Source organism: Salmo salar, chromosome 28 (assembly GCF_965601325.2).
Source record: "Salmo salar chromosome 28, fSalSal1, whole genome shotgun sequence".
NCBI lineage: Eukaryota > Metazoa > Chordata > Actinopteri > Salmoniformes > Salmonidae > Salmo > Salmo salar.
Window position 1 is genome coordinate 17,642,306 of NC_138318.1, and position 18,275 is coordinate 17,660,580.

Below are 18,275 nucleotides of genomic sequence, written 5' to 3' on the forward strand. Positions count from 1 at the left end.
TTAATCAGAGAGGCTACAAAGAGACCAAAGATAACCCTGAAGGAGTTGCAAAGCTCCACAGCGGAGATTGGAGTAACTGTCCATAGGACCGCTTTAAGCCGTACCCGCCACATAGCTGGGCTTTACGGAAGAGTGGCCAGAAAAAAAGCAATTTCTTGAAGAAATAAATAAGCATACACGTTTGGTGTTCGCCAAAAGGCATGTGAGAGACTCCTCAAACATATGGAAGAAGGTACTCTGGTCAGGTGAGACTAAAATGTTGCTTTTTGGCCATCAATGAAAACCGTATGTCTGGCGCAAACCCAACACCTCTCATCACCCCGAGAACACCATCCCCAGTGAAGCATGGTGGTGGCAGCATCATGCTGTGGGGATGTTTTTCATCGGCAGAGACTGGGAAACTGGTCAGAATTGAAGGAATGATGGATGGCACTAAATACAGGGAAATTCTTGAGGGAAACTTGTTTCAGTCTTCCAGAGATTTGAGACTGGGACAGAGGTTCACCTTCCAGCAGGACAATGACCCTAAGCATATTGCTAAAGCAACACTCAAGTGGTTTAAGGGGAAACATTTAAATGTCTTGAAATGGCCTAGTCAAAACCCAGACCTCAATCCAATTGAGAATCTGTGGTATGACTTAAAGATTGCTGTACACCAGAGGAACCCATCCAAAGGAGCTGGAGCAGTTTTGCCTTGAAAAATTGTCAAAAATCCCAGTAGCTAGATGTGCCAAGCTTATAGAGACATACCCCAAGAGACTTGCAGCTGTAATTGCTGCAAAAGTTGTCTCTACGAAGTATTGACTTTGGAGGGGTGAATAGTTATGCACGCTCAAATTCATTTTTTTTTGTCTTATTTCTTGTTTGTTTCACAAGAAAAAATATTTTGCATCTTCAAAGTGGTAGGCATGTTGTGTAAATCAAATGATACAACCCCCCAAAAAATCTATTTTAATTCCAGGTTGTAAGGCAACAAAATAGGAAAAATGCCAAGGGGGTGAATACTTTCGCAAGCCACTGTATATACAATACCAGTCAAAAGTTTGGACACCTACTCATTCCAAGGTTTTCCTTTATTTTTACTATTTTCTACATTGTAGAATAATTGTGAATACATCAAAACTATGAAATAACACATGGAATCATGTATTAACCAAAAAAGTGTTAAATCAAAAGGTATTTTATATTTGAGATTCTTCAAAGTAGCCACCCTTTGCCTTGACAGCTTTGCACAGTCTTGGCATTCCCTCAACCAGCTTCATGAGGTAGTCACCTGGAATACATTTCAATTAACAGGTGTGCCTTGTTAAAAGTTAATTTGTGGAACTTCTTTCCTTCTTAATGCGTTTGAGCCAATCAGTTGTGTTGTGACAAGGTAAGGGTGGTATACAGAAGATAGCCCTATTTGGTGAAGACCGAGTCCATATTATGGCAAGAACAGCTCAAATAAGCAAAGAAAAATGACAGTCCATCATTACTTTAAGACATGAAGGTCAGTCAATCCTGAAGATTAAGAACTTTAAAAGTTTCTTCAAGTGCAGTAGCAAAACCATCAAGCCCTCCGATGAAACTGTCTCTCATGAGGACCGACCCAGAGTTACCACTGCTGCAGAGGATATGTTCATTAGAGTTAACTGCACCTCAGATTGCAGCCCAAATAAATGCTTCAAAGAGTTCAAGTAACAGACACATATCAACATCAATTGTTCAGAGCAGACTGCGTGAATCAGGCCTTCGTGGTCAAATTGCTGCAAAGAAACCACTACTAAAGGACACCAATAATAAAGAAGAGACTTGCTTTGGCCAAGAAACACGAGCAATGGACATATTAGACCAGTGGAATTCTGTCCTTTGGTCTGATGAGTCCAAATGTGAGATTTTTGGTTCCAACCGCAGTGTCTTTGTGAGACGCAGAGTAGGTGAAGGGATGATCTCTGCATGTGTGGTTCCAACTGTGAAGCATGGAGGAGGAGGTGTGATGGTGTGGCGGTGCTTTGCTGGTGCCACTGTTAGTGATTTATTTAGAATTCAAGCCACCCTTAACCAGCATGGCTACCACAGCATTCTGCAGCGATACGCCATCCTGTCTGCTTTGCGCTTAGTGGGACTATCATTTGTTTTTCAACAGAACAATGACCCAACACACCTCCAGTTTGTGTAAGGGTTATTTGACCAAGAAGGAGAGTAATGGAGCGCTGCGTCAGATGACCTGGCCTCCACAATCACCCGACCTCAACCCAATTGAGATGATTTGGGAAGAGTTGGACCGCAGAGTGAAGGAAAAGCAGCCAAAAAGTGTTCAGCATATGTGGGAACTCCCTCAAGATGGTTGGAAAAGCATTCCAGGTGAAGCTGGTTGAGAGAATGCCAAGCGTGTGCAATCACGGCAAAGGGTGAGTGCTTTGAAAAATCTAAAATATATTTGGATTTGTTTAATCCTTTTTTGGTTACATGATTCCATATGTGTTATTTCATAGTTTTGATGTCTTCCCTATTATTCTACAATGTAGAAAATAGTACAAATAAAGAAAAATCCTTGAATGAGTACATGTGTCCAAACTTATTTCATAGTTTTGATGTCTTCTCTATTATTCTACAATGTAGAAAATAGGACAAATAAAGAAAAACCCTTGAATGAGTACGTGTGTCCAAAGTTTTTCACATGCAAATATCACTTTTTTAAAATAAAGGTTAAATATATATATATATTTTTAAATGCAGTAGTGCTCAAAGCATGCCATTCCATAAACAACAGAGTAGGGCTGGCTAATAAGTTCTTAGTTTTGGGGTTATGCTCAGGCAAAACAATTTGGCTCATCTATACTTCCATATTTCCAAGTCCTATTCTTGAAAATCAAGGGGTATAATATTTATTGGAATGACTGGAATTCTGATAGACTTTGGTTTTCAATGTAAATATATAATTTAATCATATTATTATATGTAGAAGAAAGCGATGGGTTGGAAGAAGCCTACATAACCAACCCATAAAGTAAAATGTAACATCCATATTGCCTGCTATATAAACTTTAACATTGATTTATCCTGCAATAGATGTGGTTCAATTGGTAACATACATTTTTGTCTTATTCTAATGCCTCTTAAGGGGAAAGTAATCTAAAAGTTACATTACTGAGTTTTGGTAATCGAAAAGTGTCGTTACTGATTACAATTTTGGACAGGTAACTAGTAACTGTAACAGATTACATTTAGAAAGTAACCTACCCAACCCTGCCTAGATGTACATATTACCTCAATTACCTCAACTACCTTGTACCCCTGAACATTTACTTGGTACTGACTCCTTGTATATAGCCTCATTATTTGAATTTTAATGTGTTACTATTTCCTATACATTTTTTAGCTAATTTCCTTAATTTTTTTTACTCTGCATTGTTGGGAAAGGATTCCTAAGTAAGCATTTCACAGTGAAGTCTACACCTATTGTATTCGGCGCATGTAACAAAATGTGATAATAAAATCATGATTGCAAAGTCTCAAATGTAGGATAATACTAATACAGTCATAGTTGTTACATACCATGCACATCTCCAGGCCTGTCATCCTCATCCAAAAGATTCAGAGACCTCTTTGGCATAGCTGAACAGAAGGCTGGCTTCCTTCATGTCTTATGTATCTCAAAACATAATCACATTAATTACAGTATTAGGTACTGTATTAAATGATTAATGTGAACATTAAAATATGCTCTTAGAAAAACAATTGTCTACTGTTTCTCAATGCAGAAAAGGCACATGTGTTGTAAACAGATATGATCAATCCAGATAAAGTGATATCCTTACCCAGGTTGACAGTGATTATGGCTATAGAATTGACTGTAGCTGTCATGCAGTTCCGGAAGCTGTCAAAACCAATCCTAGCATCTGAGATAAAGAGCACTTGAAGTACAGAGAAAAGTCTAATTCAGTCAATTACCTTTTAAACAAACACAAACTCTCACACATTTCCATTTAACAAGTAACAGAGAATAAGAGCCCACTGTATACCAAACTGTTTCTCTTGGTATCAGAGTCTAAACTAGCTGAATCGCCTCTCTGTCCCAGCTGTGTGATACAGAGGTTGTTATGGTTACTCAGGGGAGAGGATGGGGATATTGAAGAAGAGGTAAAGTGGTACATCTTAGTTCCTATCATACTAAGGGAAAGGATTTGACAGAATCATCAAAAGCTTCACTTCCAGCCTCTGCCCTTTGCGTCCATCGGCCGTGGTGAAATACTTTGGCTCTGCAATCTAGAGGGCAGAAATAGTGGTTTGGAAATGATTTACAACACTTCTCTTTTTCTTGCTGAAAGCTTTTAGTGTTTCTAATACATATGGTACTTATACTGCTGGACATGTGATGACAGGGCCTAGTTTATGGCTCTTACACAACCCTACCAGATAGTACCCCACTCAAGACCTACTTTACTCTATGTACTCTCAGTACTTACCGACCGAACGGCAGCAAGTATGTCAATGACATTCCCGTCCAGGCTCTGTCCGCTGGCCACGATGTCTCCCAGAGAGTAGAAGTCCCTTCACAGGCAGGTGGAGCAGAGGCAGCAGCCTGTTCGTTATTTCTATGTCAGAGCATATTAATAGCTGGGAGTGAGCTTCACTTACCAGCAACCTGTAGAAGCTGAGACAGAGAAATTGGTTTTGTTACTTATATTACTTTGAGCGTAGTAATGTTTAAAAATATAACTAACCACTTTACTACAGTACCTGGGAGTTGAGGGGCAGAATCTATCCTCTTTCTCAGGATCTTTGGTAGCAACTAAAGGATTTTCTATAATAACTTAAGGGGGATATAGTATAGATAAATTATTGTAATTATAAATATCTTAGAAATATCATAAAGACTGACACATTGTATTTGTACATTATCTATTATCTATCTTCATAGCGAGATAATTGAATTGAATGTATAATCTCACCACAGTCTCCTATGCTGAAAGTGTTAGACAGCCCATTGATGTATTTATTCATCATTGCCCCACGAGGAGAGATTCATGAAATAGTCTGGCGAGTCCTTGATTGTGAAGCCAAAAGTGAATGTTTCAAAACCAGTGGCGATTTTAGCATGTAAGTCTTGGTGGGGGGAAAGTGGAATGCATGCCAGCAAAGCCACTACATAACACTAAACAATACATTAATCCTGCCCTAACAAGCAAAAAGGCAGTAACTGCTCATTTGGTCAAAAATGTGTTTTTGTCATTTTTTGCTACATTAAATACATGCTTAATCATGTGGACAAGTATCCTGCCTCTATTGTATTGTGTTTTGGAGAAAATGGGGGTCATGTTAGCAGTAACAGCATAAAGCTACTGTGAAACCAAGGTTAACAAAATACATTTTTCTCAGTTCCACGCTATGAGCAGTTCCTGCCTTTTTGCTTGGTAGGACAGAATTGCACTATAACGGTGACAAACGGTGCCCAGAAAATGTTAGGGCCTACATAAAGCTGTCCCAACACCTTACTACTGCTACACCTGGCTATCAGCTGAGCCTTGTCCGGCAGAGAAACAGTTCATTCAGCCTCATTTACTGCCTTTAAAAAAAACATAGCTGATATGGCTGACTTGCTTAAACAAATGTGGTTTCTAATGACAATTGAGATGTATAAACTATGGCATAAGGGGACGACAAGCAGATAAGAGGCAATCCGTATTTTCGGTTAAGACATTAATGAGCGAGCTAGGACGGACGTAGTCAATATAACGATTTGTTTAGAACTTTTGAAATGTATAGCGTGTAACACCCTGATCTGTTTCACCTGTGCTTGTCTCCACCCCCTCCAGGTATCAACCATCTTCCCCATTATCCCCTGGGTATTTATACCTGTGTTTTCTGTCTGTCTGTGCCAGTTTGTCTTGAATGTTCCAAGTCAACCAGTGTGTTTTTCCCGTGCTCCTGCCTGTTCTATTCTCTTTTGCTAGTCATCCCGGTTTTGACCCTTGCCTGTTTTCTGTACTCTGTACCCGCCTGCCTGACCATTCTGCCTGCCCTGACCTCGAGCCTGCCTGCCACACTGTACCTCCTGTACTCTGAAGCGGTTTTGACCTTTGCCTGTCCACGACCATTCTCTTGCCTACCCCTTTAGGATATAATAAATATCAAAGACACAAACCATCTGTCTCCTGTGTCTGCATCTGGGTCTCGCCTTGTGCCCTTATAAGCGACAGAATTCAGAACATGGGTCGTTCTTACAGTGTTCTCCCTGTACACCAAGTCCTGTACACCATGTGCTACTAACATCTTACTACACAACATACACTTAGTATTACTTTCTTAGCTACAGTATACATATCTCCCTGGCATATTACATTATTTATGCAGCAGCATACAAGACACTTTTGGACTCACCTTGTTGTGCTGTGCTCACTTGAACAGGAAGGTGGCGTAGCGGTCCTGTGTGGCCAAATTTTGTCATCAAAGCCTGTCATTCTCTGGATTTATGGTGCTTTCAGAACAACTGGGAACTAGGGAAAAAAACAAGGTAGAATCATGATGACGTCAGTGATCTTCAGGTTGTAGCTCTAGAAAGAGGACGGATTTACATTCTGAGTTGGATGACTGTTCAAAACGTATTTTCCCAGTCGTAGCTTGTTTATTCCCGACTTCCCAGTTGTCTTGAACTCACTGAAGTAAAGTTTTGAGTTAACAGTTGTTATGAGCGCGGCACAAATCATGCTTCATTGACAGTGTGGCCAATGTTGAATGTTTATCATTTCAAACTTGGAAAAGAGCTCCTTAATCTCAGATTTGGGACCACACAGCCACTGTCACTGATTCCTTCCAAACCACTCACTGTTGAATTTGCGATTTCCAACTTGTTGTGTAATGTTTATGTCCAATGGTCGATGAGCACCGATACGTTTTATCTTTAATTTTTCTTCATTATTTATCTTCATATGACAAGGATTGAAAAGGATTTGCCAGTAGATTGTCGACTTGATTCATGATGATGACTGCGGGCTAAGATTTTGAAACTATGATTTTGACATGATCAGTCTAATTAAAGCTACTGTACATATAATGTGATTTGATGTAATTGTATCTGTGGCCAATGATCTTGAGCCTTCTTGGATGGGCACTTTTAATGTAACTCTATGACAGCACCAAAGGGCTAGAATGTTTTAGGTCTACCCTTAGACTTGGTGGTGACGTAGTGTCCCCATGAGTGACAGAACACAAAGCCAATCATGGCGCAACGCTTCGTATTTTCTGCTGGCTTGCCCCACCACCACAGAAAGCACTGAGCTAGGCTGAAACACCTGCATTTTGGAGCTGCCTTACTCAAGAAAACAAAAAATACAGCATGTTTGTATGCGGCTTTATTAACTCAATTTAAAAAAATTTTTTTACATTGTTTGCAAATTGATATGTGACATGTATTAATGCCAAAATAACATGAAAAACAGGCAAGCCCCACAAAAATATATATATATACAGCCAGAAGAGGACTGGCCACCCCTCATGGCCTGGTTCCTCTCTAGGTTATATATATATATATATATATATATATATATATATATATATATATATATATATATATATTTATTTTGTATTTTATATTTTTAAATTTTTTTTTGGATAAAAATGTTGGGCTTTGCCTCACCTGTCATGAATGACGGGTCGCCACTGGTCAAAACCAATACCTGAAATGTTGAGAAACGAGAGAGTTCAGAAACCTGCCAGAAGATGATACTAGTGAGCAAGTAATAAACTTGAGCACATTAGGCTACAGTGCAGGCATGCCTTGGAGAAAGTTTGGGGAGGACAGTCAAGAGGCCTCACTGCATTTGATACCAATCATGAATACTTGAAAATGTATATAGACTATTTGATCCCAGTATTCCCCAGTATTAAATTATGGGGTAAATATAATTAAATTGAATCCTCAACTTTTCCTGTCTGGATGGCTTTTGACATCAGTTTTTCCAATGATGACTCCAGCCACTCTCTGAAAAACACAATATATATTTCAACATTTTGTAGGCTTCAAACCTATTTAGCCAAATCAATACAACAGTCACGATTCAAAATTATTTATGTAGTCTTGACAGTTTATTTCACTTCATGGTATTGATTTTCTTATGACAATGAGTCCACACAACTTAGGCTACTGTATCAATTGTATCATATCACATACATTTTTTTATTTAACTAGGCAAGTCAGTTAAGAACAAATTCTTATTTACAATGACGGCCTAGGAACAGTGGGTTAACTGCCTTGGTCAGGGGAAGAACAACTGATTTTTACTTTGTCAGCTTGGGGATTCAATCTAGAAACCTTTCAGTTACTGGCCCAACGCTCTAACCACTAGGTTACCTGCCACCCGAAATGATGTATTGTGTTTTGATGTAAATCAGAAATGGCAACAAAGTACTGAGCTTGGCCGTTGTATGCCATTTAAAAAAAATGTATCCTATTCTAGGGTGGAGACGCTGCTGAAATAAGATTAATAGAAAACACACCTGTGTGATATCCAACCTGTGTGAGTTAGTAAATAATTACTGGCAAATGTGACATTATTGGCCTAGCTAGCTAACTGCTCTGGCAACTGCTTCCTTCCAGATTACCTACCACAACTCACCTTTGCAGGCTAAAAGCCAGGTAAGGCAAACATTTTCTTGAAGGTCAATGAACAAACTATGTCAAATAAACTGTACTCACTGTCAACTGCGTTTATTTTCAGCAAACTTAACATGTGTAAATATTTGTATGAACGTAACAAGATTCAACAACTGAGACATAAACTAAACAAGTTCCACAGACATGTGACTAACATAAATTGAATAATGTGTCCCTGAACAAAGGGGGGGTCAAAATCAAAAGTAACAGTCAGTATCTGGTGTGGCCACCAGCTGCATTAAGTACTGCAGTGCATCTCCTCCTCATGGACTGCACCAGATTTGCCAGTTCTTGCTGTGATGTTACCCAACTCTTCCACCATCTCAATGAGATTGAGATCCAGGCTCTTCCCTGTCCATGGCAGAACACTGACATTCCTGTCTTGCAGGAAATCACGCACAGAACGAGCAGTATGGCTGGTGGCATTGTCCTGCTGGAGGGTCATGTCAGGATGAGCCTGCAGGAAGGGTACCACATGAGGGAGGAGGATGTCTTCCGTGTAACGCACAGTGTTGAGATTGCCTGCAATGATAACAAGCTCAGTCCGATGATGCTGTGACACACCACCCCAGACCATGACGGACCATCCCCCTCCAAATCGATCCTGCTCCAGAGTACAAATCAAATCAAATTTATTTATATAGCCCTTCTTACATCAGCTGATATCACAAAGTGCTGTACAGAAACCCAGCCTAAAACCCCAAACAGCAAGCAATGCAGGTGTAGAAGCACGGTGGCTAGGAAAAACTCCCTAGAAAGGCCAAAACCTAGGAAGAAACCTAGAGAGGAACCAGGCTATGAGGAGTGGCCAGTCCTCTTCTGGCTGTGCCGGGTGGAGATTATAACAGCACATGGCCTAGATGTTCAAATGTTCATAAATGACCAGCATTGTCAAATAATAATAATCATAGTAGTTGTCGAGGGTGCAACAAGCACGTCCGGTGAACAGGTCAGGGTTCCATAGCTGCAGGCAGAACAGTTGGAACTGGAGCAGCAACACGGCCAGGTGAACTGGGGACAGCAAGGAGTCATCAAGCCAGGTAGTCCTGAGGCATGGTCCTAGGGCTCAGGTCCTCCGAGAGAGAGAAAGAAAGAGAGAAAGAAAAAGAGAGAATTAGAGAGAGCATATTTAAATTCACACAGGACACTGGAAAAGACAAGAGAAATACTCCAGATGTGACAGACTGACCCTAGCCCCCCGACACATAAACTACTGCAGCATAAATACTGGGGCTGAGACAGGAGGGGTCAGGAGACACTGTGGCCCCATCCGATGAAACCCCCGGACAGGGCCAAACAGGTAGGATATAACCCCACCCACTTTGCCAAAGCACAGCCTCCACACCACTGGAGGGATATCTCCAACCACCAACATACCATCCCGGGACAAGGCCGAGTATAGCCCACAAAGATCTCCGCCACGGCACAGCCCAAGGGGGGGCGCCAACCCAGACAGGAAGACCACGTCAGTGACTCAACCCACTCAAGTGACGCACCCCTCCCAGGGACGGCATGGAAGAACACCAGTAAGCCAGTGACTCAGCCCTCGTAATCGGGGTAGAGGCAGAGAATCCCAGTGGGAAGAGGGGAAACCGGCCAGGCAGAGACAGCAAGGGCGGTTCGTTGCTCCAGCTTTTCCGTTCACCTTCACACCCCTGGGCCAGACTACACTTAATCATAGGACCTACTGAAGAGATATGTCTTCAGTAAAGACTTAAAGGTTGAGACTGAGTCTGCGTCTCTCACATGGGTAGGCAGACTATTCCATAAAAATGGAGCTCTATAGGAGAAAGCCCTGCCTCCAGCTGTTTGCTTAGAAATTCTAGGAACAATTAGGAGGCCCGCGTCTTGTGACCGTAGCGTACGTGTAGGTATGTACGGCAGGACCAAATCGGAAAGATAGGTAGGAGCAAGCCCATGTAAAGCTTTGTAGGTTAGCAGTAAAACCTTGAAATCAGCCCTTGCCTTAACAGGAAGCCAGTGTAGGGAGGCTAGCACTGGAGTAATATGATAACATTTTTTGGTTCTAGTCAGGAGTCTAGCAGCCGTATTTAGCACTAACTGAAGTTTATTTAGTGCTTTATCCGGGTAGCTGGAAAGTAGAGCATTGCAGTAGTCCAACCTAGAAGTAACAAAGGCATGGATTAATTTTTCTGCGTCATTTTTGGACAGAAAGTTTCAGATTTTTGCAATGTTACGTAGATGGAAAAAAGCTGTCCTTGAAACAGTCTTGATATGTTCTTCAAAAGAGAGATCAGGGTCCAGAGTAACGCCGAGGTCCTTCACAGTTTAATTTGAGACGACTGTACAACCATCCAGATTAATTGTCAGATTCAACATCTCTTTGTTTCTTGGGACCTAGAACAAGCATCTCTGTTTTGGCCGAGTTTAAGAGTAGAAAGTTTGCAGCCATCCACTTCCTTATGTCTGAGACACAGGCTTCTAGCGAGGGCAATTTTGGGGCTTCACCATGTTTTATTGAAATGTACAGCTGTGTGTCATCCGCATAGCAGTGAAATTTAACATGTTTTCGAATGACATCCCCAAGAGGTAAAATATATAGTGAAAACAATAGTGGTCCTAAAACGGAACCTTGAGGAACACCGAAATTTACAGTTGATTTGTCAGAGGACAAACCATTCACAGAGACAAACTGATATCTTTCCGAGAGATAAGACCTAAACCAGGCCAGAACTTGTCCATGTAGACCAATTTGGGTTTCCCATCTCTCCAAAAGAATGTGGTGATCGATGGTATCAAAAGCAGCACTAAGATCTAGGAGCACGAGGACAGACACAGAACCTCGGTCTGACGTCATTAAAAGGTAATTTACCACCTTCACAAGTGCAGTCTCAGTGCTATGATGCCGTCTAAAACCAGACTGAAGTGTTTTGTGTACATTGTTTGTCTTCAGGAAGGCAGTGAGTTGCTGCGCAACAGCTTTTTCTAACATTTTTGAGAGGAATGGAAGATTCGATATAGGCCGATAGTTTTTTATAATTTCTGGGTCAAGATTTGGCTTTTTCAAGAGAGGCTTTATTACTGCCACTTTTACTGAGTTTGGTACACATCCGGTGGATAGAGAGCCGTTTATTATGCTCAACATAGGAGGGCCAAGCACAGAAAGCAGCTCTTTCAGGCCTCGGTGTAACGCTCATTCCTTAAACGATAAACGCGAATCCGACCATCACCCCTGGTGAGACAAAACCGCGCCTCGTCCGTGAAGAGCACTTTTTTCCAGTCCTGTCTGGTCCAGCGACGGTGGGTTTGTGCCCATAGGTGACGTTGTTGCCGGTGATGTCTGGTGAGGACTTGCCTTACAACAGTCCTACAAGCCCTCAGTCCAGCCTCTCTCAGCCTATTGCGGACACTCTGAGCACTGATGGAGGGATTGTGCATTCCTGGTGTAACTCGGGCAGTTGTTGTTGCCATCCTGTACCTGTCCCGCAGGTGTGATGTTCGGATGTACCGATCCTGTGCAGGTGTTGTTACACGTGGTCTGCCACTGCGAGGATGATCAGCTGTCTGCCCTGTCTCCCTGTAGCGAGGTCTTAGGCGTCTCACAGTACGGACATTGCAATTTATTGCCCTGGCCACATCTGCAGTCCTCATGCCTCCTTGCAGCATGAGCAGGGACCCTGGGCATCTTTCTTTTGGTGTTTTTCAGTCAGTAGAAAGGCTTCTTTAGTGTCCTAAGTTTTCATAACTGTGACCTTAATTGCCTACCGTCTGTAAGCTGTTAGTGTCTTAACGACCGTTCCACAGGTGCATGTTCATTAATTGTTTATGGTTCATTGAGCAAGCATGGGAAACAGTGTTTAAACCCTTCACAATGAAGATCTGTGAAGTTATTTGGATTTTTACGAATTATCTTTGAAAGACAGGATCCTGAAAAAGGGACAGTTCTTTTTTTGCTGAGTTTACAATATAAAAAAACAAGTACCCTTAGTATTTTTTCGGAAAGCCATTGAGATTACCTGCCCGCTCAAGCCATGTTGTTAACCCACCCACTGCACCCTTGTGGATGGATGATAGACTAACACATGGTACTCTATGGCTGATGCTATTGTCTCATCTGCATTGAGAGAGCGCATCGTTTAACTTTTTTGTTGTTGTGAAACTGGATTTATTCTGATTCTTTCAACCAAGGTATTCTTTTAGGCTTTTACATCATGTGCTTGTTCTTTGATTGTAAGGCTTGTATCAGGGATGGGAAACTTTGATGGAAATGGGGCCCACAACAAAACTGAGCTCATCATGCCACAGTGGCTAGTTTGTCTGTGTACCCATATCCAGTGGTGTAAAGTACTTTACTTTAAAGTACTACTGAAGTAGTTTTTTGGGGTATCTGTTCTTTACTTTACTATTTATATTTTTGACTACTTTTACATTTACTTCACTACATTCCTAAAGAAAATAATGTACTTTATACTCCATACATTTTCAATGACACCCAAAAGTACTAGTTACATTTTGAATGCTTAGCAGCATAGGAAAATGGTCCAATTCATGCACTTATCAACAGAAGATTCCTGGTCATCCCTACTGCCTCTGATCTGGCGGACTCATTAAACACCCATGCTTCGTTTGTAAATTATGTTTAAATGTTGGAGTATGCCCCTGGCTATCCGTAAATTTTTAAAACAAGAAAATGGTGCCGTCTGGTTTGCTTAATATAAGGAATTTGAAATGATTTCTACTTGTACTTTTTACTTTTGATACTAAAGTACATTTTAGCGATTACAGTTACTTTTGATACTAAAGTATATTGGAAACCAAATACTAAAGTAGTATTTTACTGGGCGACTTTCACTTTTACTTGAGTAATTTTCTATTAAGGTATCTTTACTTTTATTCAAGTATGACAATTGGATACATTTTCCATCACTGCCCACATCCATAACCACACATGCAGTCAGAGCCGGCCCTAGCCTTTTGAGCTAACACAATTTTGTTTAGTGGGGCCCCGCACCATACGAGCAAAACAATTTAGCGGCGCTTCTCTTGACAGCGGAGATTATAATATTTTTTTTTCATGCAATTCTACACATTTTGCCATGGTCGTAGAGAAAATGTTACAGTTGTAAAGCAAGTTTGCTGCAATTCTACACAATTTATCATGGGGCACAGAGAAGATTTAGCCATTTTATAACACATTTCATGCAATTCTACTCATTTTGCCATATGATGGAGAGAAACACTTGCAGTTTTACAGCTAATTTCCTGCAATTCTACACAGTTTTGCATAGAGTGGGAAGAAATGTTAGCATTTTTTAATATGATATCTGAGTATTAGTGACTAACAAAATCATTTGGAGCCCCCCAGATGGTAATTTGACAATGATTACTACGTTTTGGATAGCTGGCTATAATTTACTAATCTAAATGTTTTTGCTGACATGGGTGAGTGACTGTCAATGACTGACATAGCAATAAAAAAATACTGATGCACAAGCAAATTTAGAAATTTTGCCCATCCCTGACTTATGTGATAAAACTGTTCTTTGGACACAACTTCCTCTCAGTAATGTTCTTCTCCACCGCCCACTTTTCTTGGCATTCATTTAAAAAATAGATAAACATTTATCAGCAGCATCCAAGGACTTCTCACTCCTTATTGATAGGATTTATGACTTGTGGTTGAGGATGAATAAATTCCCTTGGCTACAGACCTAGGCCTTGACATGGAGAATGGGTCTACTGCAGTAGCCTGCTACGTCAATCCAGACCCTTTTGAGACATGACCTTACTGAACTGTCATGATGTAAACCAGCCGGTTTCCACATGTAGACTTTAGGCTACCTCAGTAGTAAGTACAGTGTACGTTGTAATAGCCAGACATTACATTACACTATCATAGAGGAGGCCCATGATGTCCTAGAGCAGTTTATAGCCAGAGCATTAAAAGAGGCTACGAGATGAGCTCTATCTTTGTTATGAGGTAAATACATCTCAATCACTGACCTGTGTTTTGCAAGCAGCCCAATCCTTATAGACTATGGGCAAACCAAATATGTGAAGGCTCTGCCTCTCCACCTTTGACTCACTCAGTTTGAGATTTTATTCTAAATGTTATACTGTAGATCTAGCCACAGTAAGATTCTGGCTAGAATTAAGCTTTAACTTTCAGATACAACAATGTTTAATAAACCTTCCAAAGAACGGTCATGCAGAGCAGGCAGCTGTACAAACACAAAACCTACACGAACAATTACGAAACTGGCGATGATGCACAGGTGCGATCTACACTTGGAATATCAACGTCTGGCACGGCCTGGCTCTTCTGTTCCGTAGCATTGACATTTGAGATGTTTTCATTACAAAGAGAGGATAACAGCAGTGCCACAGGCTACGGTATTGTCCCTATTTTGAGACCGAAGATGATCGTACTTGCCTCTCAGTCGTTGGTGTCTGTATTTGATGAGACAGCTATGACAGCTCCTCCCTTCACCAAATGCTGGGAGCTGCTTTGATACACTAACCTGGAGCTGGAACACAATACAGTGTGTTTCACAGCTGAATGGATAACAAAAGGTGTAATTGGAAACCACATTGTTTGTCGTCAGTCAAGTTCCTTACTGTAATCCTTTTCGCTGTGTGTTGTGTTTTTGGATCAGATACTGACTGGTGGTGATTTTCATATGCCGAACCATGTTTTCTGTTTTTAGTTCACGTCATATTTGAAATCGGGATGTCATGCAAGATACAGTGCATTCGGAAAGTATTCAGACCCCTTCCCTTTTTCCATTTTTTTTTTATGTTACAGCCTTATCATTAAATGGATAAACAAAAATGCCTCATCAATCTACACCCAATACCCCATAATGACAAAGACAAAACAGGTTTTTGCAAATTTATAAAAAACAAGCAGAAATACCTTATTTACATAAGTATTCGGACCCTCTGCTGTGAGATTCAAAATTGAGCTCAGGTGCATCCTGTTTCCATTGATCATCCTTGAGATGTTTATACATCTTGATTGGAGTCCACCTGTGGTAAATTCAATTGATTGGACATGATTTGGAAAGGCAAACACCTGTCTATATAAGGTCCTACAGTTGACAGAGCATGTCAGAGCAAAAACCAAACCATGAGGTCGAAGGAATTGTCCAAGAGCTCCGAGACAGGATTGTGTCGAGGCACAGATCTGGGGAAGGGTACAAAAAAATGTCTGCTGCATTGAAGGTCCCCAAGAACACAGTGTCCTCCATCATTCTTAAATGGAAGAAGTTTGAAACCACCAAGACTCTTCTTGAGCTGGCCGTCCGGCCAAACTGAGCAATCGGGGGAGAAGGGCCTTAGTCAGGAAGGTGACCAAGAACCCAATGGTCACTCTGACAGAGCTCCAGACTTTCTCTTTGGAGATGGGAGACACTTCCAGAAGGACAACCATCTCTGCAGCACTCCACCAATCAGACCTTTATGGTAGAGTGGCCAGACCGAAGCCACTCCTCAGTAAAAGGCACATGACAGCCCGCTAGGCACCTAAAGGATGCTCAGACCATGAGAAACAAGATTCTCTGGTCTGATGAAACCCACATTGAACTCTTTGACCTGAATGCCAAGCGTCAGATCTGGAGGATACCAGGCACAATCCCTACGGGGAAGCATAGTGGTGGCAGCATCATGATATGGGGATATTTTTCAGCGGCAGGGACTGGGAGACTAGTCATGATCGAGGGAAAGATGAATGGAGCAAAGTACAGAGAGATCCTTGATGAAAAGACTGCTCCAGAGCACTCAAGACCTCAGATTGGAGTGAAGTTTCACTTTCCAACAGGGACAACCCTAAGCACGCAGCCAATTTTAACCGGTGTGAAATGGCTAGCTAGTTAGTGGGGTGCGCGCTAATAGCGTTTCAATCGGTGATGTCACTCACTCGAGACCTTGAAGCAGTTGTTTCCCTTGCTCTGCAAGGGCCACGGCTTTTATGGAGCGATAGGTAACGATGCTTCGAGGATGTCAGTTGTTGATGTGTGCAGAGGGTCCCTGGTTCGAGCCCAGGTAGGGGCGAGGAGAGGGACGGAAACAAAACTGTTACACCAAGACAATGCAGGAGTGGCTTCGGGACAAGTCTCTGTTTGTCTTTGAGTGGCCCAGCCAGAGCCCGGACTTGAACCCGATCGAACATCTCTGGAGAGAAAATAGCTGTGCAGCGACTCTCCCCATCCAGCCTGACAGAGCTTGAGAGGATCTGCTGAGAAGAATGGGTGAAACTCCCCAAATACAGGTGTGCCAAACTTGTAGCATCATACCCAAGAAGACTCAAGACTGTAATCGCTGCCAACGGTGCTTCAAGAAAGTACTGAGTAAAAATGTGCAATCATTTCAAAAAACCTGTTTTACTTTGTCATTATGGAGTATTGTGTGTAGATTGATGATTGAAAAAAAAAACGATTTAATCCATTTTAGAATAAGGCTGTAATGTACCAATATGTGGAAAAAGTAAAGGAGTATGAATACTTTCCAAATGCACTGTATACATAGGCTACTTAAGAGCCGTACGTTATAAATGGCTACAATGTATGCTAAAACACCTGTATGTTGTTATATGACAATATGCTATATTATATATCAAATATAGTTTATTTGACAGCTTTGAAGTTATGTTGATAGTGGCAGTGATCAACATTATAATTCCATGCAAAGGCATGTAGGCCGACATTCGAGAGTCATTTAGGTATTCAGTTATCATATTACAAATTAAAACTTCATTAGGCCTTTCCTAACAGGGTTTGTGATTCCATTGACTGCACCGAATACTAAATTACACAAAAATAAGTATGTTAAATCTACATGTATGCTAATGTACTATTATTTTGTATTCAACATAATGGGGAATCAACGTTTACTAGACTAGGCCCTATACACTTTAATTCATCATTTGTATGAATTTAGAAATCACATTTATCACCTATTGGATGCTTTGGAATGCCACTTGTGACATTGCTTACATGTCTCATTCTGAGTCGAGCAGGAAATACACAGGCTTTCAAACAGAGGCACTGATGGAATGCTCTGTGATTGGCTGGCCCCTCGTCTGAGGGTCGTCTGAGGGTCGTTTCCATAAGTCCTCACCAAGGAGGACTGGAGTGGTCTGCTGGCCCCTGACCATTGACCGTTCACCATCCTGAACTATTAATCAAACCAGTTAACCTACTTCAGTGGCCTAGAGGGCAGCCATGTTGCACCTGACCTGTGACTCTGACCAGCCCAGAGCCAGGTCCATGTTGTCCACTGGGACTAAAGCAGTTTCTATGGTAAGGCTATTGTCAGAGTTGTCCTCACTCAACCCTCCAGTGAAAGCATTTTATAGTAGGCATAATCGGATGATTTCTGATGATTTCATTGAACACTTGTCCAATGTAGTTTTTATCTTGGTTATATGAGTAATACCGTTATCTGTCACTCCATATTCCCAAACAGGGGGAGAGAAGCAAAGTTGTGGTACAGTCATGTGCCATTTGGAAACTGGAGGGAGAGCTAGACCACTTAACATTTCCAGGGGTTAGGTTACAGGTGGAACAAAGAGTTAGAATCCACAGACTAACAATGGAACTATTGTCAAGAGTCAAATCAGTGGTGCAAAATGGTAATACAATGACCACTACATCGATGCTGTAGAGTTAAAATCAAA

At 41.4% G+C, this 18,275-nt stretch overlaps 1 pseudogene; it reads right to left on the reverse strand.

The window, feature by feature from the left end:
- Nucleotides 1-4,155: 4,155 nt before the first annotated feature.
- LOC106589206 (meiosis-specific with OB domain-containing protein-like) lies at nt 4,156-17,867 on the reverse strand (annotated as a pseudogene).
- Nucleotides 17,868-18,275: the final 408 nt, after the last annotated feature.